We start from the raw sequence: 23645 nt of genomic DNA, 5'->3' as shown, positions 1-23645 counted from the left end.
CCTTGAATTTGGGTTTCGGTTTTTTGTCATGCTTTTTTTTTCGTCTGATATCAAAATGTCTAGAAAAAAATTCAATGATGTGATGCTTTTTTTTTTCTCTGTCAGATTTAATAAGTCCGCTAAAACCTACTATTTATATCAATATTCTTGAATTCTATAAGAGTAATTACTATTTTCATTTATTTAAAAGTTATTTTTATTTTTATGTTCCGTAGTTTTTTATGTCCATCAAAAAGCCGTTGTCTCTTTTGTGTTTTGGATCATTCCTAATTTGTTTTATAGAGATTAATTATTATAAAAATAATTATATTCATTCTCAAATGATTAATTAGATAATAAAATTTTAATCCTCATATTAAAATCTTTAAAATTCACTTATTTACTGCATTGGGATTTAGACGGAACTATGAAAATAAAACAAAATCAAATTAAATAAAAATTTAAGAAATTAATTATTACATCTTGAAGTTGGCTCATATATATATATATATATATATAATTAAGGAAGAAAAGTAGTAAAAACATAAAAATAAAAAAATAAAAATTGAAAATAAACTGAAACCATGCTTACTTCAGTGAAACTTTTGCTTTCCATTAATTATAACAGTGAATTTATATAGAATATTTGAGACAACAGTATGGGATTGATCAGCAACAAAGAATTGAAAACTGCCATATTTTCTATTTTATCCGTTTGAAGGTTTTATTTTTATTTTTATTTATTTTAAAATTTTTCTATTAATTAGATTTTCAGTAAATTTTATATGAGATTTTACTTTAAATAAATTTTGAGACAAAGTCATGCTAATTGGATTTGAGCCGAAATTGTAACTATGACTAGTTTATATGAGTAATCTTGCCTCAAAATATATCAACTTCAATGCAAAAATGATGAGAGTCCCAATAACCATATGTTATATGTAAAAATAATGTGATTTATTTTCATGCAATCCTAATTTATACTTCACTATATATAACCTGATCTTATACATTGGAGACACTAATCTCAAATGTAGATTTGGTTTTTATTATGGAGTTTACACGTGTTTTTAAAATATTGGAGGAAATTAAAGATTTTTAAATAGAATTAAAGAATTAAATTTATAAAGGGCATGTATATTCTCATATATATTCTTTTTAATCTTTAGTATTTTCTATATATATATATATATATATATATATATATATTCAATGTTTAGTATTTTACCAAGATTTTTTTACAAAAAGTTTTAAAAGGTGAAATGTCTAAAACTCAATGTATCTTTTAACTATATATGTATGTTAATTTCAAAGGCACAATACCTTATGTGTGGGGAGTTATAGGAGCAATACCATGGTATGTTGTTGTACTAGAAAGAATGTTTAGGCAAGGCATGAAGCTACAACAACAACAAGGTGCGCAGATGCATGAGTATGTTGCCTTAGCACAAACAAAATCTGGATTTGCATGCCAAGAAAAGGCTTGGCATGCACATGAGCCATATGTAAATGCATGTGGATGCAGTATGAAGAGTTGGACTCGAAATGGGATTGCAAGTCAAATATGAGTAGAAGTCTTGATTCCTATTGTAATTATAGTCTAAGTGGGACTAAGACTATGAGTCCTAATAGGAGTAACTAGTGCCATGACCTATCAAAACGAGTCTTAGTAGAACTAGGACGTATACTCCTAGTCTAGCAAGGGGTGGGTGGCACTACTCTATAAATAGAGAGGACTAGAGAGATTCCCAACAAAGATCTAAGGAAAGAGATCATGAGGAAAGCTTGAACTCACTAGTGTTATTGTGGGAGTCTAGCTAAAGGCTTGTATTCTTATTCAATAAGCTAACAAAATATAAGCTAACAAAATACAAGTTAGGGTTGATGCCTTGTAAACCTCGTGTGTGGCTTGTATGTTGTTATCATCTTGTAGGAGAAGGTGTAGGTGGGCTTAGAGAGCTTCTAAGCATCCCATAGATGTGAAAACTTGTGTAAGAATTTTATGCCTATGACACTTAGCATTTATTGCATTGTACATAAATCTAGTGCATTAGGAATTATGTGGAATATCCAAATAATGAGTTCTTTACAAGTAGATAATTTATTCATTATCAGTTCATGGATTCAGGTAATCCTTTTAAGTTTATAGTGTATTGTCTTTTAATTAGAGGGATGATTAATCTTGGCCATCGGGATAAGGTTCCCATTGTGAGTGAGTAGTGTGTACTATTACACATTAGACAAAACCTATAGTGAGTTATAACTTAAGACTATTAGGTAGTGTCAAAGTTTGCAATGGCTTTAGCCTACAAGTGAGATTCTAAAGTGATCATATATTTTCTACAAATTAAGTTACTATAGATAGAAGCTAGTAGCAATCAATATTCTCAATAGAGGCACCATAATATCTTATGAACTTTTAGATAACATATCCTCTTGGTTGATCCTAAGGATATATGATCATGAAATATGTGCTCACAACAATTTCTTCAGTGGAATTTGACTTGTGCTCTTATGAGTTATGATATGTAAGTTGATCACATAATAGGAGGATCTGTAACTCAAGGTAAAGATAATCTTGAGAGGTTAATAACTTTCATCTTATTAGATTACAAATACTAGTTCGTGAGTAGACCATATATAGTGGATAGTAGGTCATAAACCTGTTACATCTCGTAGTAATAAACATAGGGTATTGGAGTGCAATCGACTCTTTGTGGTAGGATGTTGAGTCAATTTTAGAATTGGATTATAAGGGAGTTAGTATTGTTCTATGGTCTTAGTGGTCCCTGCTTGAGTTCATATAGCTTGATGACACGATTTATAAGGGTTAGATTGATTCTTGGCTCACTTTTGTGAATAAGGGTATTTTTGTAAATATGCTAGGTTGTATAGGGGTTAGTGAATGATATCACTGGAGTGGACTAATTGATTAATTAGATCCCTATTGGATTAATTAATCAATTATAACCCTTTTAAGCCTAAGGTGAGCTTAAGTTATTTAAGCCTTATGGGAAACTTATAAATACCCTTTTGAGGGTTAGGGCTTCAAACTTTTTCCATTCTCTCTTACGTTCTAGAGAGAGAACCTTAGTCTAGACCCTTCAAATCTCCACCATCTAGGTATATAGTTTTGATGAGTAGACATTAGATGGAAGATTAGTGGTTTTATGAGATCTCTAATGATTACCGTAATATTCAACAGCGTTCTTGTTAGGATAAAGTCCTTAAAAGTATGACATGATGTAACACATTTAAAATTCATTATTTATTTAATAATATGCCAGTTTCACTTGCATTTATCCTTATTCCATGCATTATACTCAATGAGCATTCTGACATAACATCTTTTGCATTGTACATGACTTGGGTGTATTAGGAATTGCACAAATCGAAGATCCAAGTTATTAGTTCCTTGCAAGTAGATGATTTGTTCACAACAGGTTTATGGATTTAGGTAATCCATTTGAGGTTGTAGTGCAACACCTCCTAATTGAAGGGATTCATTGGTGAGTGCACTAGTGTGTATGATCTACACATTAGATAGGACATATGGGGAGTCATAACATAAAACTATTAGGTAGTCATGACTTCACCAAGTTGCTACACTATATTGTCTTTCAACTTTGAGAGAATATTGGGTTTATGCCAAAGTTAGTAGTGGCTTTAACTTATAGGTGAGATCCTAAAGTGATCTTATATTCCTTATAGATTGGGTCACTATTGATGAAAGTCGGTAGCAACAAGTATTCTCAATAAAGGCACTATGATATCTCATGAACTTTGAGATAATGTGTCTCCTAGGGTGATCCTAAGGACGTGTGATCATGAAATTTGTGGGCTTGTTGTAATTCCTTTAGTGGAATTTGACATATGCTCTTTGTAAGTTAGAATATGTCATTTGATCACATAATAGGAAGATCTGTAACTCAAGGATTGTAGAAGTAGTCTTGAAAGACTGATAGCTTTCACCTTGTTAGATTATAAACAACCAGTTCATGGGAATACTATATATAATAGATAGCAAGTCATGAACCTGAGCACTTAGAGTCTTATTGTAATATAAATGGTGTATTGGAGTGTAGTTAACTCTCCGTAGTGGGATGTTGAGTCAACTTTAGAATTGGATTCTAAGAAAGTCATTACTATCCTATGGGTCCTAGTAGTCCTCGCTTGAACTTATATTCCTTGATGACACAATTTATGAGAGTTGGATGGATTTTTGGTTTACTTATATGCACAAGGGAATTTTGGTAACATGCAAAGTTGCACAAGGTTAAGTGAACAATATCCTTAGACTAGGCCAATTGATTAATTGGAGCCCTATTGGGTTAATTAATCAATTAACAACTTTTTTAGGCTAAGATTAAGTGATACAAGTCCATGGAGGGCTCAATTTACTTAAGCCTAATAGGAAGCCTACAAATACCCCTCTTAGAGGTTAGGGCTTGAGTCTTGCCATTCTCTTTCTATAGTCCAAAGAGAGAACCCTAGCCTCTAACCCTGATATCTCTACAATCTTAATGCCTAGACTTAAAAGAGGAGTCATTGGGCAGATGGTTACTGGTTTATGAGATCTTCAAATTTGAAGCTTTTTATATCGATAAGAATTGATCCAGGAACATTTGGATCACAAGTATGATACTTTTCTTTGAATTTTTGGTATGTTTTTTTTTTTTTTTAAATGTCAAGTTTTACGTTGTGCCTAAATTTAGAGAAACCTGAGATAGGATTACATGCTCCCTAATGATCTAAGGCCTAGGAACAAAGTAATTCAAGGTTTCCAAACAGTTCTTTACTGCAATGAATAGATCTTGGAATATCTAGATCTTTAGTAAGCACACCTAACCTTGTTTGCTAGATCCTATAAAGTTTTTAATATATGTTTTGCTTTCGTTGCTAGGATATAGTAGTCCTAAAGATAGTAACATGCATCTAATGAGATCCAAGGCAAGAAAGGAACTAATTTGGGATTCCTTGCACTTACAAGGGATGCTAACTCCTTTGTGTATTTAATATGGAATGAACTTAAGATTATGGAATTGATTGGATCATCAGATTATAGATTCAAAGTTCATGACCTTAGCCCATATTTTTTCTTTTGGTAGAATAGAGCTAGTAATTTTGTGATTCCAATTAGTAAGAGGGATGTTGGACCAAGAAATAGATCCTAGAAGCTAAAAATGTTGTTTCTAAAGGATCGCTTGAGTCATTTGGCCGAAATAAAATATAATCATTTTGTAATGCATTAAATTTTCAAAATCTTCCCTAAATTTAGTGCCACTTCTGTTTTCCTTAAGAGTTCTTGGAACTCATGAATTTTCTTAATGATTTATTTTTTCTATCAAAAAAAAATATATGTTGAAGATCACAAAGAATTAAGGATTAACTATGTATAATAAGTATGACATTATCATAAAAATAACTACTAAGGCACTTAAAATCCTTTGATCATATTGATACTAGATCAAGGTAAATGACATGTAGTTAAAATTGTATGACCAAAATGACATGAGTTTTTTGACACTCTTCTAAATCAAATATAAATAATCAAATAGTACGAATTCCTCAAATTAAATAGATGTAACAATTTTTTTTAGGCTATGTTTGGTAGGTAGAAATTTTGAAGGAAAGTACAAGGAAAAGAGAATATAGAGGATAAATAAAAAGGAAAAGGTGCAGGAAAATAAAAAAAAGATTTCAAATTAATAAATTATTTTTATATATTTCTTTAAACTCATTTTACCACTTCTACATAGCTACTAAATAAATTGAATTTTTTTTATTCTTCTAAGTAATTTTAATTATATCGGAGTTTCTTTTGTGGTTTTTTTTTTCTATAGAAAAACCAAATATGAGAAAATCATTTTCTTCTTTGATACCATCCTTAAACCAAACATAATATTAAAAAACTAAAAGATTAGAAAAATTTTCAACAATCTAAAGAAACAAATATGTAAGTGATGTTTGGGAAGATGAAATAATACGAAATTTCTTAAATAGGTTAATAAGGGTGTTATTTGGACACACTTCTTGTCTTCTATTTTTTTTTTTTTAAATAATATTGACTCCTATATAAAATGAAAGAACTCTTAAATACTTACTTTAAAATAACTATTTAAAAAAAAAATTGAGGAATTAAAATTTTTTTATTGATTCAAATTTAAAAAATTTTAAAGATTCATTTTTTTTTTATAGCACATACCTTTTCTATAAGAGTTTCTACATTTATATAATGTTATTGCTTATAAATGTTGTAACTATTTCTTGTTTTTGTGTAAGAGTTTCTCGAATAATTTAATTTCATTTTATAGTCTTTCATTTCTTTCTTTTCATGGTGTCCTTATAGTCGATATGGATAAATATCTATGGCATTCGTCTTGAAATTTGCATTTGTTTACTAATAGTATCGGCCAATATTTGAAAAATGCAAATGAAATAAGATAGAAAACTCGAAACAAAAACCAAACTCAAATCCACTCTTATCCCACTAATACAAGAATTAATAATTTCACAAGTTCAATATAAAACTAAGAAAGGTTGCATCATCTCATTGGTGCCCAAAGCTCACCATAATCATGTTCTCCGTCCAAGACTTATGTTTTCTTTTTTTCTTGTTAGTCTGTAAAGGGATGGATGTTAATGAAATCTTGAATCGCATGACTTTAAGGGTTGTCATTACAATTGCCGGGCAAACTTGTCATTACTTTTTACCATTCTATCTAAAATAGGGATTAAGGAATGATAAAAACAAACCACTAATTATGAAAATTTTGAAAAATGGAAATCAACGATAAGAGAACATTCCATTAAAAATAACAAATTTAAAAACATCATAACGTGGCTTAAGCTTTGAGAGAGCTTTGACACAACACTGCGAAGACATTATTCTTATTTTGCTTGCATTACAAGTAAACAAAAATATTCAAATATATTATTGAGGAGATGAAGTTGGAGAGATATCCTATGCTTGTAGTTCACAATATTTCCAAACATGGATACGGTTTTTACGATATATGTGTGCTTTGTCACTGAACTCAGGTCTTAAGATAAGGGCATTGGTCAAAGCATTGTGGCAACTCAGTCCTACTACGTTCACCAAACGTGTGCAACAACTAGTAGGTATTTCCTCACTCTTACCTAGGAATATCTTTTCAACGAACAATGTCCCACATTTTCGACCCACTTTGTCTCTGCAATGCACCAAATAACTATGGACGTCCGGTGATGAAAGAATGTCTTCATCATCACTAGAAGGTGATTCTGGTGCAAGAGCAGCAGGGTCTCGTTCATTGGCTTCGAATGCTAATCCTGGTGATGCTAGGAAAGCCCCGGTAGCTAAGAGGAGAAGGAATGCCATGATAGAGACATTGCAGAAACTTGCCATGATCGATGCCAAATGATAGAATCTGCCTACGATTATTAGCAAATATTCTTTTTGATGGAGTTAGATAGGATGAAAAGGTTACATATATACACGTGTGGTGGGAGAGGTGGTGGAATAAGTTTCAGTTTTATTTGCTGCTTTCATTCCCTTGTAATAAATTAAATTGAAAGCTAATAAATGGAGTGAGTTTCTTTGTCTTTAATATTGTGCTACATAAATTGATCAAACTAATTAATTTGTGCTTTGAACATTCATTTCAAATTGATGAGTAACCTACCTTTCCCTCTCATATTGATCACATCCTTTATGATTTTAAAAGCTAATTTAGGTATTATGAATGTTTTATTCAGCATTAGAAAACATAGTGTATAAGTTAGAAAAGAGTTCAGAACAAGAAAAACTATTTATACTTTATGTTAAACTCTTTCTTTTGATTAAAGCCATAATTGGGCTTTTCTAATTACTCAACACATAAAGAAATTGTAATTAAGTTCAAGCAAAAACTTTTGATATATAAAATATCATTCTTTAATTTGATATATTTAACACTCTTGCAAATTAATTTTTTTATTTTTATTTTTTGATTAATTAGAAGGTGTTTTTTGAAGCCCTTTCCTCAAGGATTCCATTCAAAGTAATGAATTTTGATTGTCTAGTTGAAATGACTCTTGATGCTTTAATGGTTTATTTTATGTCTTTTATAGACTACCTTCATTTGTGTTGATGTTTCTATATACTAAGCCTCTTTGCAGGATATTACCTAAATGGTACTATAGTCTTTGAAAATCATAAATATATTTCAAAATTACATAATCATAGGCTTAGCATCATGCTATTTCATTATTATTATTTACTTCTAAATTTATTAGCTAAGCTATTTACAAATTAGATACTAACTAGTTTACTAAATTTGTAGTGAAAGTGCAAAAATGTGAGCTCCAAAAAATGAGTTGGAAATTAGTCACCAAATTGTCATTCATCAAGTGTTATATTCTAGATGGTAATTGAACATAAATAAAACTTGCAAGGCAAGCTATATTGTCTGGATTAAAGAGAATACTTTGCAAGGCAAGTTATATTAATTGTAATAAAGAGAACACTTGAATCGATAATTTAGTAAACAATTTGAGTGGAGGGACAAAGAGAAGATTGAGAAAGAACTGTGAGCCCCTTACAAGAGGTAGTAATTCATTTTTATTTATTTATTTAATAACGAATGAACTTATGAAATTGACTCGAGCATCAAATTATAGATTAAAAGTTCATAACCTTAGTCCATTTCAATTTTGGGCAGAATTGAACTAGTAATTCTTTGATTCAAGTTAATAAGAGGGATCTTGAACTAAAAAATATATTGTAGAAGCTAAAAAAGTTGTTTTTGAATGACCACTTGAGTCACTTGGCTAGAATTAAAATGTTGGAACTTGTGAATTTTCTCATTGGTTTATTTTTTTCCAAAGAAAAAACAAATAAATTGTACTTGAAAATCACAAAGAATTAAGGACTAGCTATGTATAATAAGTGTTATATTATCATATAAATGATTACTAAGGCCTTTAAAGTTCCACGATCACACTGATGTTCGATCAAGGTAAATGCATGCAGTTAAAATCCCACAACTAAAATAATTTATTTGGTTGACACTCTTCTAAATAAAATATAAATAATCAATTACTACAAAAAAAAAAAAAAAGAGTTTTGTTAACCTAATTAAGTTAAATTTTATGATGGATTTAAGCAGTCACAAATTTCTAACATACCTACTATATTGCAAATTGAATTAACCGTTGCTTATATGTAATTTTTTTATTAATATTAATTGCAATACTAAATATCCATCGACAAAATTGCAAATTGACCGATATACCTTATTATACAGATAATTCATTCATAAAAAAAAAATGACCTTTTGAAAACAATTTTGTTAATGAAAATTACTATTCAACAAAATAGTATTATTATAATGGATACCAATGGATGCAAATACTAGTATGCATAATTTGTCTTGAAAAAACAATGGTGTGATGAATATGAATTCTTTTTATAATAGTTATATAATAAATATGATCTAGCAAGTGATGAGACAATACAATGATGATTTTTTTTTTCAATTTCATATAATATTAATTAATACCAATTTATAAGAAAACAATGTTTTTTTTTTAATAATAACATTTTTAGTATTTTTATAACTACTTTTTTTTTGTTTGTTTTAGAAGAAATTATTTAAAATATTCATATATTTTGAAATATTTTTAAAATTTAAGTAATGTTTTGTAGTATGATATTGATAATATATTTGATTTATATTTTTCTTATATTTTTTTAAATTTAACAAAAAAAAAAAAAAGCATGATTCCTTTAATTTTTTAATAGTCTATTCTTATATAAAAATTTAATTTTTAATCATAATTTGATAATATATATATATATATATGGTTTTTTTGTAATTTCTCATATGATAGTTTTGTAGAGAAAAATTTATGATTTTAAAAAATGTCATATCTTAAAAAAAAAAATCATACAAATATGCTAAAATTATTTCTAACTTCTTGAAAATAACTAATGTTTTCTTCTTCCATGTTTCTAAAGAATTGTAATACAATTCCTCTAAGGGTGCTTTTCAAAATTCATAAATTTTTTGTTGATTTTTCAAAGTATACTACTACACTAGTTGAATTTAAGGATTGTTCCCAATTTTCTATGATTCTTAAGGTCTTGTATACTATCTATATCTAATATTGTTCCATATTCATATATTAGTTGTAACGAACTAGAAGGTTTTGTTTTGGTTTTCCACTAAGGTCATTTTGGCTTATTGTACGACTTACTATACCTTATTATTTCAGTTTTTATATTTACAAATTCCTTTTATATTTATTGTATTTATTGACTCATTTGAGACTGTTTTCAAGCTTTCTTTAGCTTTTGGTTGAATAGTAAATTAATTTATTGTTTCTATATCTATAAGTTTTTGGATCAAATTTGTTTTATAAAGTTGTTCAATTATTTGTTTTTCTGCATAGTTTTTACACATTATATCAACAAAGTTTTCTTGGTCTACCTATTTTTCTAGTAACGTTGGGTTACTAAATTCTTCTAACATTATATTAACTAGTTCTGAATTTTTGTATAGGTTTTCTACTGTTTCGATGTTTAATAAAATATCTTCTTGTATAAAATTTATAGATTCTATCTCACTATCTGACTCTATCTCTACATTTATGGTTTTATAGTTTCCAAAGGTTATACTTGCACTTCCATCTTGGTTTTCATAGAAAGTACTAGATGTTGGATATTTTATTACTGGTTTATTTATTTGGGGTAATTCTCATTCTCGTCCTAGCTAACAAATAGTCTATATTTACAAGTTTTGGTTCTATCATATTTACAACCTTATTTCTAAAGGTTTTTGCTATATCATCAAATTGCATCATACATTTCAAACTTAGAGCATTAGTAGTTTTTCCTATAAAACTTATAGCTATGTTAAGGTTCTTACTTCCTAATTCCATACCATAACCTTTAGTATTTACAATTATTATTATTATTATTATTTGTGAATTCCTTAAGATCTATACAAAATTGAGGTATACAACCAATGATTGTGTAATTTTGGTTCATATTAACTTCTACGCTAGCTAAAAGAGCTCGTCCTACTGTATTGTTTCTAGTATCTAAAAAGTTAATATTTATAAGTGCTCCAATTTCTTTACGATGGAATCCTATTATTCTTATTAGAATTATTCTTAAATGCATATATTTATCAGTTTTATTTTTTAATAGTTTATGTTTTGTTTTTGGAGATACTAAGTCTAAATATCCAATATTTCCTATTGAACTTATAGCATGTTGGTTTAAAAATCTAGTTATTTTAGAATTTTGAACTAATTGTTTGTTGTAAAATGTTACTTCCTTTATTGTCTTTTTAATTTTTCTTCAATAAATCCTTTTACATTATCTTTAAGGTTTATAGCTTCTTCTATTTCCATGGTTTTATTGCTAAACTTTTTGGTTCAAAAGGATTTATTTTTTGCTCTATTCTAATTCCTTGTTTTTCTCCTAAACTAAAGTTTTCAAATTGTTTTAAAAGGTTATTTAATTTTTGTTCTTTCGATGATCTTGTCTTTCTTTGTTCTAAAAGTTTATATATTTTTTTGTTAACCTTTTCTAGTGTTTCTTTTTAAATTTTGTTGTTCTAACTTTATTTGTTCTATTTCTTTTCTATCAAATTTTTCTTCTTTGACTAATTGTTCTCTAATATAATCTAGGTATTTCTTTACAAATTATGGTTCTTAGAGCATTTCCAGAGATTGTTTGATTGTTTTACAACACAAGGTAAGTACTGATATTGGTTTTAGTTTATTAATTCTCATGCAATGAAAGAAAAATAATTATTATGTGATTACTATGTAAACTTATTTTTACAGTCAATTGCAATGTCAATTATAAGTTCAGAAATTAGGTTAGAGAATTAAGAAACAAGTTCAAATGTAACATTGTACAAAACTTGATATAATTGAACAAAATATTGAATGAGACTAGTTGTATTCAATTGAGAAAATGGTTTGACCAATGGATTTGTAATTAAAATATTTATTTTAGTATAAAATTGCATGAAATCAATTTCTTTAATATAGTTGAAAAAGGTTCTTAGGCTACAAGGATTATAATAATACAAATTTATTCAATACAGTTGAAATTTACCTTTAAAGTTTTCTTTGCTAAAAACATATGCATTTTGTTCAACTCTTGTTATATCTATGAAAATTTAATAGTTAGTTTTACTTGTAATGATGAATAAATTCATTCATATATTACTATAATATGGTTAAGTTCTCAAACTTATGTTGAAATGTGATTTTATGTTGTAAGTGTTGTAGAGTCGCTAAAGAAAAAAAAAGGAAAAAAAAGAATAACTAAGGAGCAATAATGACTTTTGAGACGTGTTTTGAAATCTTGTTGACTAAAAGAATGTTTTATGTTGAAGTAAATTGTTATTAATGTTTATGTTACATTGTAGCATTGTTATTCAGTTACTATAAATTTATTTTAATTAATTTATAGATATAATTGATTTTTTTAGTTAAATATATTTTGGATTAGTTTGCATTGATAGTTAATGACATTGACACTCTTAATACATTGTTAGATCAAATACGATGAATAGTAAACATTGACAACGAATATTATTTATTGTCAGATCAATTATTGTAATCCTCTATTCTTAGTTTATCGCAACCAAATTAAGGACCTTGGAATCAACAACAACTTTTTATGTGTCGCATATTAGTCATTTAACAATAGTCTTTCTTAATCATCTTAATTTGTTGGCAATAGCATTAGTATAGATATGTCAAATGCTAAAAAACATTCTAATGGTGACTGAACAAATCCATTGATAGACTTTTAGCAACACATCTTTAGCCAATTTCCATGGAATAGAATTTTGTAATCAGTAAAAGTCTTTCCCAAACAAAAACCAAACCTAAACCACCCTTATCTCGCTAATGCAAGATACTTCAAAAGGATAGTAAATTATGTTTCCATGTTAAAGAAAACATTCATACCATTTTTTATGACCAATGGTTATTTTAGACAAGGATGGTTCTCTAATGGTAGGTTTATGAAGGTATTGTTATATAATATGAAAGTGAATTTTTTTTCCTAAGAAAAACATCATTTTTAGTGATTCTCTAAATTCTAAAAATTTTACACTAGAAGGTACTTCTAACATGTAATTAAGCATCGTTCCTAAATAAGTTCAAAGTCTTTCACTTGCATTTTAGGTCAATTCAATATTTTTCAAATTTCCTAACCAATGTCATAGATTATAACTTAAAAGTATAATAAAAAACTAAGAGTATTTTCATTCATATTCTATTTAAAGAATAACTAAGGGTTGAATGATGTCAAGTACTTTTCATAAGTAGAGGGGCATAGTTGAGTTTATTGAAGAAACACATTAGATAAATAAATTTAAAATATATTTATATTTATTATAAACATCCAAAGGTTTTAGTACTCAACTGGTCATTGAACCAGAAAAGCTATTGAGTCACGATTCCCTGATTGAACTAGTTCTTTTAACTGCACTTGAATAGTGAGTTATCATAATATCATAAATATATAATTCATATATTATGAGTAAATGCAAATGTATAAAAATTTCAAAGTTTATTTAATAGTAATATATGCATAAGAAATTTGAATTTACTATAAAGATATATCCTAAAATGAAATAAAATTTTATTATTGGACAAATTTTTATATTTATTTTAAAGTTTTAATATGGTATATTTAATCATTGCAAATACAACATCACTATAATATTAAAGGCAATAGCGCATCTTGTTGATGGTGTATGTGTCTTGCAAACCAAAAACAAAGAGGTCATTTGGTTTTTGAAGAGTTTGTTTGTATGTGCCTTCTTTTTTTTTTTTTTTTAATGAGGTTGTCAGTACGTTAATTCAAATAATCCAACCAAGAGTTCAAGCGATTCACCTCCGATGTAATGTATAGATGTGATAAGCTTGAGAGTCATTGTGATTCCAATGACAATGAGTCCAAAGGCTCAACTAAAAGTGAATACAACAATAATCTGATTGGTTTTATTGTCTCACTACATCCCCAAAAATTTGAAGTCTTATCGAATTTAGTATAGTATAGAACTCAATAAGGTCTCATCATTTAACTCGTACCCAAGGCTTACAACAATCATGATCCCCTCCAAAAAGATATATATGTTTCCTTTGTTAATAGAACTCATATTTATGAATAAATACGTTCTTAATCATGTACAAATATTTCTATGCATGGTTCCCAAAAGGGATGGATATTAGAGAAACCTTGAATTGTATGACTTTAACCGTCGGGATTGCAATTACCAAGCAAGCCCATCATTAACTTTTTACCATTTTATTTCAATTAGGGTATCAATTTTAGTGATTTTGAAAATTTGGAAAGCCCCTCTAGCTAAGATGGATTGCCATGCATGATAGAGACATTGCAGAACCATGCCATGATCAATGCTTAAGAATAGTAGTCAGTGTAGAGTTGTTGGCAAATAATGTTTTTATTGGAGTTAAATAGGGTGAAAAGGTTCTTATGCATACATATGTGGTGGGAGAGGTGGCTTAAATAGTTTCAATTTCATTTGTTGCTATCATTCCCCTGTAGTGACTTAAATTTAAAGCTTATAAATGGAGTGAGTTTCTTTATCTTCATTAATGTCCATGGTATTTAAATTAATCAAATTAATTAACTTGTGATTTTGACATTAATTTCAAACTAATGACTAATTAACCTTTAATTCTTTCCCATGCATATTGATCACACCTTCTATTGAAAACCTAACTCCCATTAATTGCCAACAAAAGATCAACCCCTTTAAAATTAATTATAAACAAGAGAAAGAAAATAAGGTCTTAAAATACTAGAAAAGGAACATAGAATAGATACAAGAGATTTTTCATTTTTATCCTATTATTAAATAAATCTATTCATATAACTACAAGAAATTTTACTTTTCTTGAATGATATATATTGTTGGAATAAACATTCACCAACAGATAATCCTGATACATGGTAGTCAGGGAAAAGTGTGTTGGTAAAAGTCTATCGATGAAAAATTTTCATTACTAATAAATAAATAAAAATTAGTGATAGACTAGTATCCAATGGATTTAGACCGTCATTGTTACCAATAGATTAAGTTGGATGGGAAATATAAATAATAAAATATTTTAAGTTGACATGAAATCTCAATTTCATTACATTCACATAAAACACCTTGCTAGTTTTTTATATTGACTTAGTTGTTGTCTCAAGTTTTAAGGGAAGTAACTATGTCATCAAACCAACTTTGTTATTTGCAATATAAAAAATATATATAAGATTCATAAATTTAAATATCTTATATTTATGCATTTATATTATAAATTTTATCTATATATAGATACATACTATAAATTATGTATGAATTATATATATATTATAAATTATTATAAATTATTTAATTTTAATTCTTGTGTATTTTGTATAATAATTAAATGTAAAATAAATATAAATTTATAAATAAAATTATCAATATTTTAAAATAAAAAATAATTATACATGTATCATCATTTTTTAGGCATCTAATCAATGGATGGAATGGCACTACGAGTTCAAGTTCAAAATTTATGAAACTTTTCTAGCTCATATCCCATGTCTTGTACGTAAGTTGGTTTTTTTTTCTTGGGCAAGTGTATAAGGTAGTAGAAAAGATTAACGACTTTATGAACACCAATTAAGATGTCTAAATATACATCCTGCCATCAGTAGCTGAATGTGGGAATAGAAAAACTCAGAATCCAGGATACTTTCATTCCCTACAATGACTTAAATTTAAAGATAATAAATGGAATACTAAGTTTCTTTGTCATCATTAATGTACGGGGTATATAAATTAATCAAACTAATTAACTTTTCAGCACTGTCCTTTTATCCTTTCATTAAATAAATGAATTAATATATTATTGCCTTGAATTTTTATCAGCATAAAAGCATATGAAGCATACACAATACATCAAACATGATATGCATAAGAGCCCTGGTGGAATGAGTTCATTACTTTGTTGCTCACCATGTTTAACAATGAATCACAAGCTAATAAACTAGTTGACCAAGGCCAAACTTAAAATGTATATACAAATTTGCAACTTGCTTTCTGAATTGTGGGTATCTCTAAATGATTTGAAAAGGTTGTAACCATTGTTTTCTTATTGATCTTCATGATATTGTTGTACTACCTTAGATAGATACATAGCCTTTTTAAGATGGGGGTTTAATAAAACAATTGAAATTCTTATTCTTTTCAATATAACAAACTCATGTTTGTTATTCCAAGAAGATATCACAAATACATACTTTTATTTATCCCAATGTCTTCGAGTTGGTGCAAATTTATATCTTTCAATCAAGTTGGCCTAGCATGTTATATATGGTCTTATACAATTTGCAACATATATCAGTGCACCAATAGCACTAAGATAAAGGTACGTCTTCTAGACTAAGTAATTCTTTGTTATCTTTTGTAGGATGAAATGAGCCACTTTTCACTTTTAGTAGACGAACTACATTGGAGAACTTATTAGATGCGATTTCTTGATATGAAAGTTAAAGTGAATCTAGTTGTTTTCTAACTTCTTAATACTTAACCCCTTCCCCGAATACTTTTTGGTTACGAGACACATTCAAATTCAATATAAATCCTCAACATGAAATAAAGAAAAAAAAAATAGAGAAAGGGTTCATTTCATTTTTGGTTCTAGGACAAATAGGTTCAAGAGATGAGAGAATTAAGTATACCTACCAGAAAGACTAATCCAATCCATAATAATGTATTGAAAAATACAATATTTTTGTTACTTGATCAATCATCAGGAGAAGCAAATACAATGAGTGCATTCACTCCAGTCACTAGCCCTGCCTTCGGCATCCCCCTTCCTGCGGTTAAGGTAACGACATCAGGCATGACCAACTCTCATACTATGGCGGGCGGTGTGTACAAGGCCTGGGAATGAATTCATCGTTGTATGGTTGACCGTTGCCTTAAGTTATATTTAGAACTAAGTCAAAAAAACAAACGCCACCTTCATAAGTTCTTTTACTTCTCACATCAAACCAAGCATTTGACCATTGAAAATAGAACTAATCAGACGAGATTGGATTGATTTTGGTAGATTTAGTTGGTTTTTGGATTTAACTTACCCCACCCTTGGCATTTCTAACTCCTTATGCTTGGGATTGCATCTTTGGTAGGGGCCTGCATTCTAGTGCACAGGGACTCAATCTCAAACAAAACAAATAAATGTTTTTTGGTGAGTTCTATCTCTACCTTTGATGCTCCATGCATTTTAAAAATCCAACCGACTCCTCAACTTGTTTACTCTTTTAATAGTCTAATGCTCCATTAATAGTCTAATTCAAAGCCTTACCATGTCAAAGGCATAAGAAACAGAAACCATGCAATAAGAATCATTTCAAAACAAAAGAGGGAAACTGTTGATATGATTATACTAACAAGTACACATACCTACCATCCATGTTATTCATTAATAAATATGTTCTTACATACAAATATTTCTATGTTTGGAAAAAATGGATGGATGTTGGCTAAACCTTGGATTGCATGGCTTTAATGCTGGCATTGCAATTAATAAGCAAACCCATCTTTGCTTTTTTCGCCATTTCATTTCAATCAGGGATAAAGATATGACGAAAATAATTTTAGTAATTTTGAAACTAAGAAGAAAAAAATGAGACCAACAGTGAGACCAAAGGAGCCAATATTCAACCAAAAAGATCTTATTCAAAATTATAATTAACTGTACTTAGACTCTGAGAGAGCTTTGACACAACATTGTGAACGCATTGTTCTCGTTTTTATTGAATTACATGTAAACACGAATATGAAAATCTAATCTTAAGCAGATGGGCCTGGAGAGATAATCTCTACGAGTCGGCTACAGGTCGTCCAAGTCTCCTCAGATCTTGTACGAAATAAGGTTGCATTACCACTGAACTCAGGCCTCGAGATTACAGCATTGGTAATTGCAGTGTGGCATTTATCTCCCATCTGCACCAGGTTTTGGCAACAACTAGTAGGGATCTCATTTTTTTCACCTATGAATATTCTAGCAAAGAACAATGGCCTGCATTCTTCACCCAGCTTCTCGAGGCATTGAAACAAATAATGGCGTAATGCTGGTGGAATAATGTCTTGGTCACTGCTGGAAGAAGGTTCTGATGCGAGGCTAAAGTCTTGTTCTTTGGCTTGGAATGCCAGTGCTGGTGATGACAGGAAAGCCCCACTAGCTAAGAGAAAGAATGCCATGATAGAGACCTTGCAGAAACTGGCCATGATCTATGTTTTTGAATAGTAAATATGTCTAGAGTTGTGGGAAAATATATCTTTTTGATGGAGGTAATTAGATGGGGTGAAAAGATTCGTATATATATGTATGCCTGGCGGGAAAAGTGGTGGAAATAGTATCGGTTTCATTTGCTGATTTCATTCTCTTGTAATAAATTGAGTTTAATGCTAATAAATGGAGTGAGTTTCTTTTTCTTCATTAATTTGGTACATAAATTAATATTAAACTAATTAAATTGTGACTTAGAACATTCTTTTTACACTGATAACTAACTAACCTTTCCCTTTTCCCTCCCATATTGATCACATCCTCTATTGAAAATCAACTCTTATTAATTGCCACAACAACATCATGTGTCACACTCCTTTAACTGGGTGTCTCTATATGTATACATGTATTACAACTCTTGTAATCTCTCTCTTGAATCAAAAGCTGTTTTTTAAGCTTTTTCTTTAAGGGTTCCGTTCAAACAAATGAAATTCAACCGTGTTGGTTTCATTGAATCTTGATTTCTTTTAATGATTTTTATGATTTATTTTATTTCTTTTATCCACTGCCTCCTTTTCTATTCATGACTTCATATTGAAGCCTCTTTGCAGGATATTACCTAAATGGCACTACTGTCTTTGAAAAGAAAAATGATGAATTTCAAAATACATAATGTGTCTAACATCGTGCTACTTCATCATTGTTATTTATTTTAAATTTATCAGCTGATATATTTATAAATTGGTTACTATATTAAAACTTCAATAAATGAATGTTCAATAAATTAACAACTTCCCATTAAGTAATAAAATTTTATCCTCCCAACTCAAGCCAATGTACTAAATTAATAACCTCACAAAATGCATAAGATAGTAATATTATTAGAAATCCTTAAGACCCCAAAGAAATATAAAATTAATAATTGATGAAGTACACACATACACACACACACACACACACATATATATATATATATATAACAAAATTTCATATCAAATAGAACTTCATATATAGCATTGAGTAACGTTTTATAAATTCACTTCTTCTCGGAATCATCATATATTTGAAACCCCTTTATCTTTTAGGGCATTAACATATATAGTATTGAGTAACTTTTCATAATTTTTATTTTTTGCAATTCACTTTTTCTCAGAATCATCGTATACTTGAAACATCTTTATCTTTTAGGCATTAAGTCTTGACACCATTTTTTTAATTTGTTTTTTCTCAATTCACTTCTGTAGTGACAATGAAAGCTTTGATGCCAACAATATTAGTTCAAGAACACAAAGATAAAACAATTACACATACGGTACACGAGGTTTTAACGTGGTTCGGCCAACCATGCCTACATCCACGGATGAGAGAGAATGATTCCACTATACAATAGAGAATATTACAGAGGACAGAACCAAATACAACTATTGGGTTCCCGAAACATCACATGTTTCCCCACTCTTTGTATCCATACCCTACTACAAGCCCTCTCGCTCCACAGAGTACCTCCCGTTCTTCCTCACATCTCTATCCACCTCGTATAGTCTCTACAGGTCCATTTCCATCTCATGACTTTTTCCCCTCATGACCTAGAATATTTATAGAGATATTTCCAACAATCTTCCTTATTCTATAAGGAAGTCTAATATTACAATAATATATCAACCTAGAAATATTCTATATAATAGTCTTTACAAAAAAAGGAATCTGTAGAGTTTGCCAACTATCAAGTGACAAGTGGCAAGGCTGTTGACTAAGCTCAACTAGCAAACAATAAAGCTGGTTAAGAAAATAACGGATGGGAGCATTTGTTAGTTAGTTAAAGGCTTGTGATTGATATAAAAGGTGCAGTCTCGGGAAAACTAAAAAGGAGGGCATTCAGTTGTATAGAACAGAGAGCAAGAAATCAAGAGAGCTTTGCAAATCCATAACCAAAGGTCTGTTTAGGTTATCTTCTATAGAAAGAAACAAAGGTGAGAAGGGTTCTTGGGAAAAGCTTGTAATTTCTTTGTTTTTTATTCTTGTGTAATCTCTGGTTGGCACAATTAAATAAAGGCTTCAAGAAATTAGTGTGGATGTATATCAAGTTTATCGAACCACGATAAGTCTCTTGTGTTCTTGATTTTGGTTGATTGCCCGGATAGGAGACAAAACATAGTCAAAAAAACCATGAATGAAGGTGATGCTGTTGTGATTTTGGATGGATATGACAGTGCTAAGGTGCTGAATGTGGCAAAGGTGGACTCGGGCAAGGAATGGATACTTGATGCAGGGTGCTCTTTTCACATGTGTCCTATCAAAGCTTGGTTTGAAGACTTTAAAGAAGCTGATGGAGGTTATGTCCTGCTGGGCAATAATAAACATTGCAAGATTCTTGGTACTGGTACCATCAAGATCAAGCACTATGATGGCATTGAAAGAGTTCTTGAAGATGTCAGGTATATACCCGAGTTAAAAAGGAACCTCATCTCACTTGGAATGCTAGACAAGTCAGGATATACATTCAAGTCAGAACCTAACTCTTTGAGAGTAGCTAGAGGTTCACTTACTGTCATGAAAGGGACAATAAAAAATGGGTTGTATACTCTTATAGGCCAAACTGTGATAGGCAAAGTTTCTACTGTGCTGAAGGAGGATGTGGGGACAACCAAGCTGTGGCATCAGAGGCTTGGTCACATCAGCCACAGGGGACTACAAGAGCTGGAGAAGCAAGGAGTGTTAGGAAACTACAAGCTGACAGATTTGCCTTTTTGTGAACATTGTGTGTTTGGCAAGGCTACAAGGGTGAAGTTTGCCAAAGCAATACATGAAACACAAAACCAGTCAGACCACATACACTCTGACTTGTGGGAACCATCACGGGTACCATCAATAGGTGGAGCAAGGTACTTCTTAACTCTTATTGATGATTACTCTAGGAAAGTGTGGATTTATTTTCTTAAAAATAAAAGTGACACCTTCCTAAAGTTCAAAGAGTGGAAAATTCTGGTTGAAACTCAAACAGGCAGAAAAGTGAAGAAGTTGAGAACAGATAATGGGCTTGAATTCCTATCAAATGATTTTAATTCATTTTGTCAAAAGGAAGGCATAGCTACACATAGAACTGTTAGATATACACCTCAACAAAATGGCCTAGCTGAGCGCATGAATAGGACCATTTTGGAGAGGATGAGATGCATGTTGTCTAGTTCAGGGTTGTCAAAGGTTTTTTGGGCTGAGGCTATAGAAATAGTTGTCCATTTGATCAACAGGAGCCCATCATCAGCATTACAATTCAAAACCCCTTAAGAAAAGTGGATTGGGAAAGCTGCAGATTATCAACATCTCAAAGTTTTTGGATGCGCAGCTTATGTACACACCAAAACAGATAAGTTAGAACCACGGGATGTAAAGTGTATTTTCTTGGGGTATCCGAAAGGAGTTAAAGGTTACAAGTTGTGGATAGAAACACAAGGCAAAGGGAAGAGTATAATTAGCAGAGATGTAACTTTTAATGAGCAAGATATGTCAAAACAAACTCCAGCCAAAGATGTGGAAAGGTCAGATCAGTTACAGTTTGAGGTGGAGCATGAGACTTTGCAACCTGAAAAGTCTAAAGAGACTTCATCAAAGACAGTTCAAGAAGAAATTGTACATGAAAGACAAGATGAACCAACTCAAGGGCTGGAATCCTATAGTCTGGTAAGAGACAGGCAAAAAAGACAAGTCAAACCTCCCAAGAGATATGGCCAAGCTGAGATGATAGCATTTGCATTGAGTGTAGCTCAAGAAAGAGTGGATATGGAGCCAAAAACATACCAAGAAGCCATCAATAGCAATGAGGCTGATCAGTGGGTAAAAGCTATACAAGATGAGATGGATTCCTTAAGGAAAAATGAGACTTGGGAATTGGTCACTAAACCCAAGGACCAAAAGGTAGTAGGCTCCAAGTGGGTTTTCAAAAGAAAATAAGGGACACTAGGGAATGAGGCTCCAAGGTACAAGGCAAGGTTGGTGGCTAAGGGGTTTTCACAAAAGGAGGGAGTTGACTACAATGAGATATTCTCTCTTGTAGTCAAACACAACTCAATTCGATTGTTGTTGGCTTTTGTAGCTCATGAAGACTTGGAGTTGGATCAACTGGATGTGAAGACAACATTTTTGCATGGAGAACTTGATGAGCTGATTTATATGCAACCACCCGAAGGCTTTGGGGAAGGAATCAAGGATGGTCAGGTATTTTTACTTAAGAAATCTCTTTATGGCCTAAAGCAATCACCTAGGCAATGGTATAAGAGATTTGATAAGTACATGCTGGATATTGGATTCAATCGGAGCAGCCATGATGGATGTGTATATTTTAAGCTAACTAAAGACAACATGGTATATCTTTTACTATATGTGGATGACATGCTGGTGGCATGTAAGGAGAAAAGACACTTGGAGTAGGTCAAAGAGATGCTTAAGGCTGAATTTGAAATGAAAGATCTTGGTTCAGCTAAGAGGATTTTGGGAATGGAGATAGAAAGAGACAGGAGCAAGAGGGTACTTAGGCTTTCTCAAAATTCATACATCTCAAAGGTACTAAGCAGATTTGAGATGAATAATGTAAAGACAATGAGTACTCCTCTAGGACAACATTTTAGACTTTCCATAACACAAGCACCTGAGACTCATGAAGAGAAAAGGTTTATGGAAAGGATACCTTATGCTAGCATGGTGGGTAGTGTGATGTACACTATGGTGTGTTCTCGGCCTGATCTTGCATATGCGGTTAGCATGATAAGTAGATACATGAGCTGCCCTGGAAAGCCACATTGGCAAGCAGTAAAGTGGCTTTTTCAATACTTAGCTGGTACTAGAAGCTTGGGCCTGGTTTATGGAGGTAATAGTCAGTTGGGAACTCAGTTACAAGGGTTTATAGATACTGATTATGCTGGGAACATTGACACCGGAAAGTCTCTTACTGGATATGCATTCACAGTGTTTGGAGGAGTAGTGAGTTGGAAGGCCAACCTTCAATCAGTGGTAGCTCTCTCAACCACTAAAGCTGAATACATGGCAATGACAGAGGCTGTGAAGGAGACAATTTGGCTGAAGGATATTACAAAAGAATTGGCTATGCACAGAGGTAAAGTTGTTGTATATTGTGATAACCAAAGTCCAATCCATTTAGCCAAGAATCAATCCTTCAACGAAAGGTCCAAACACATTGATGTAAGATTGCACTTTGTGAGAGATATCATTGCTGTAGGAGAGATTGGAGTTGGAAAAGTTCCTACTGAAGACAATCCATCCGACATGTTGACTAAGTCTCTAAATGTGACTAAGTTCAAACACTGTTTGAATTTGATCAACATGGGAGATTGCTGAAGACTTCCCATTAGGAAAGGTAC

Source organism: Vitis vinifera, chromosome 16, assembly GCF_030704535.1.
Source record: "Vitis vinifera cultivar Pinot Noir 40024 chromosome 16, ASM3070453v1".
NCBI lineage: Eukaryota > Viridiplantae > Streptophyta > Magnoliopsida > Vitales > Vitaceae > Vitis > Vitis vinifera.
This window is presented reverse-complemented; position numbering follows the sequence as displayed.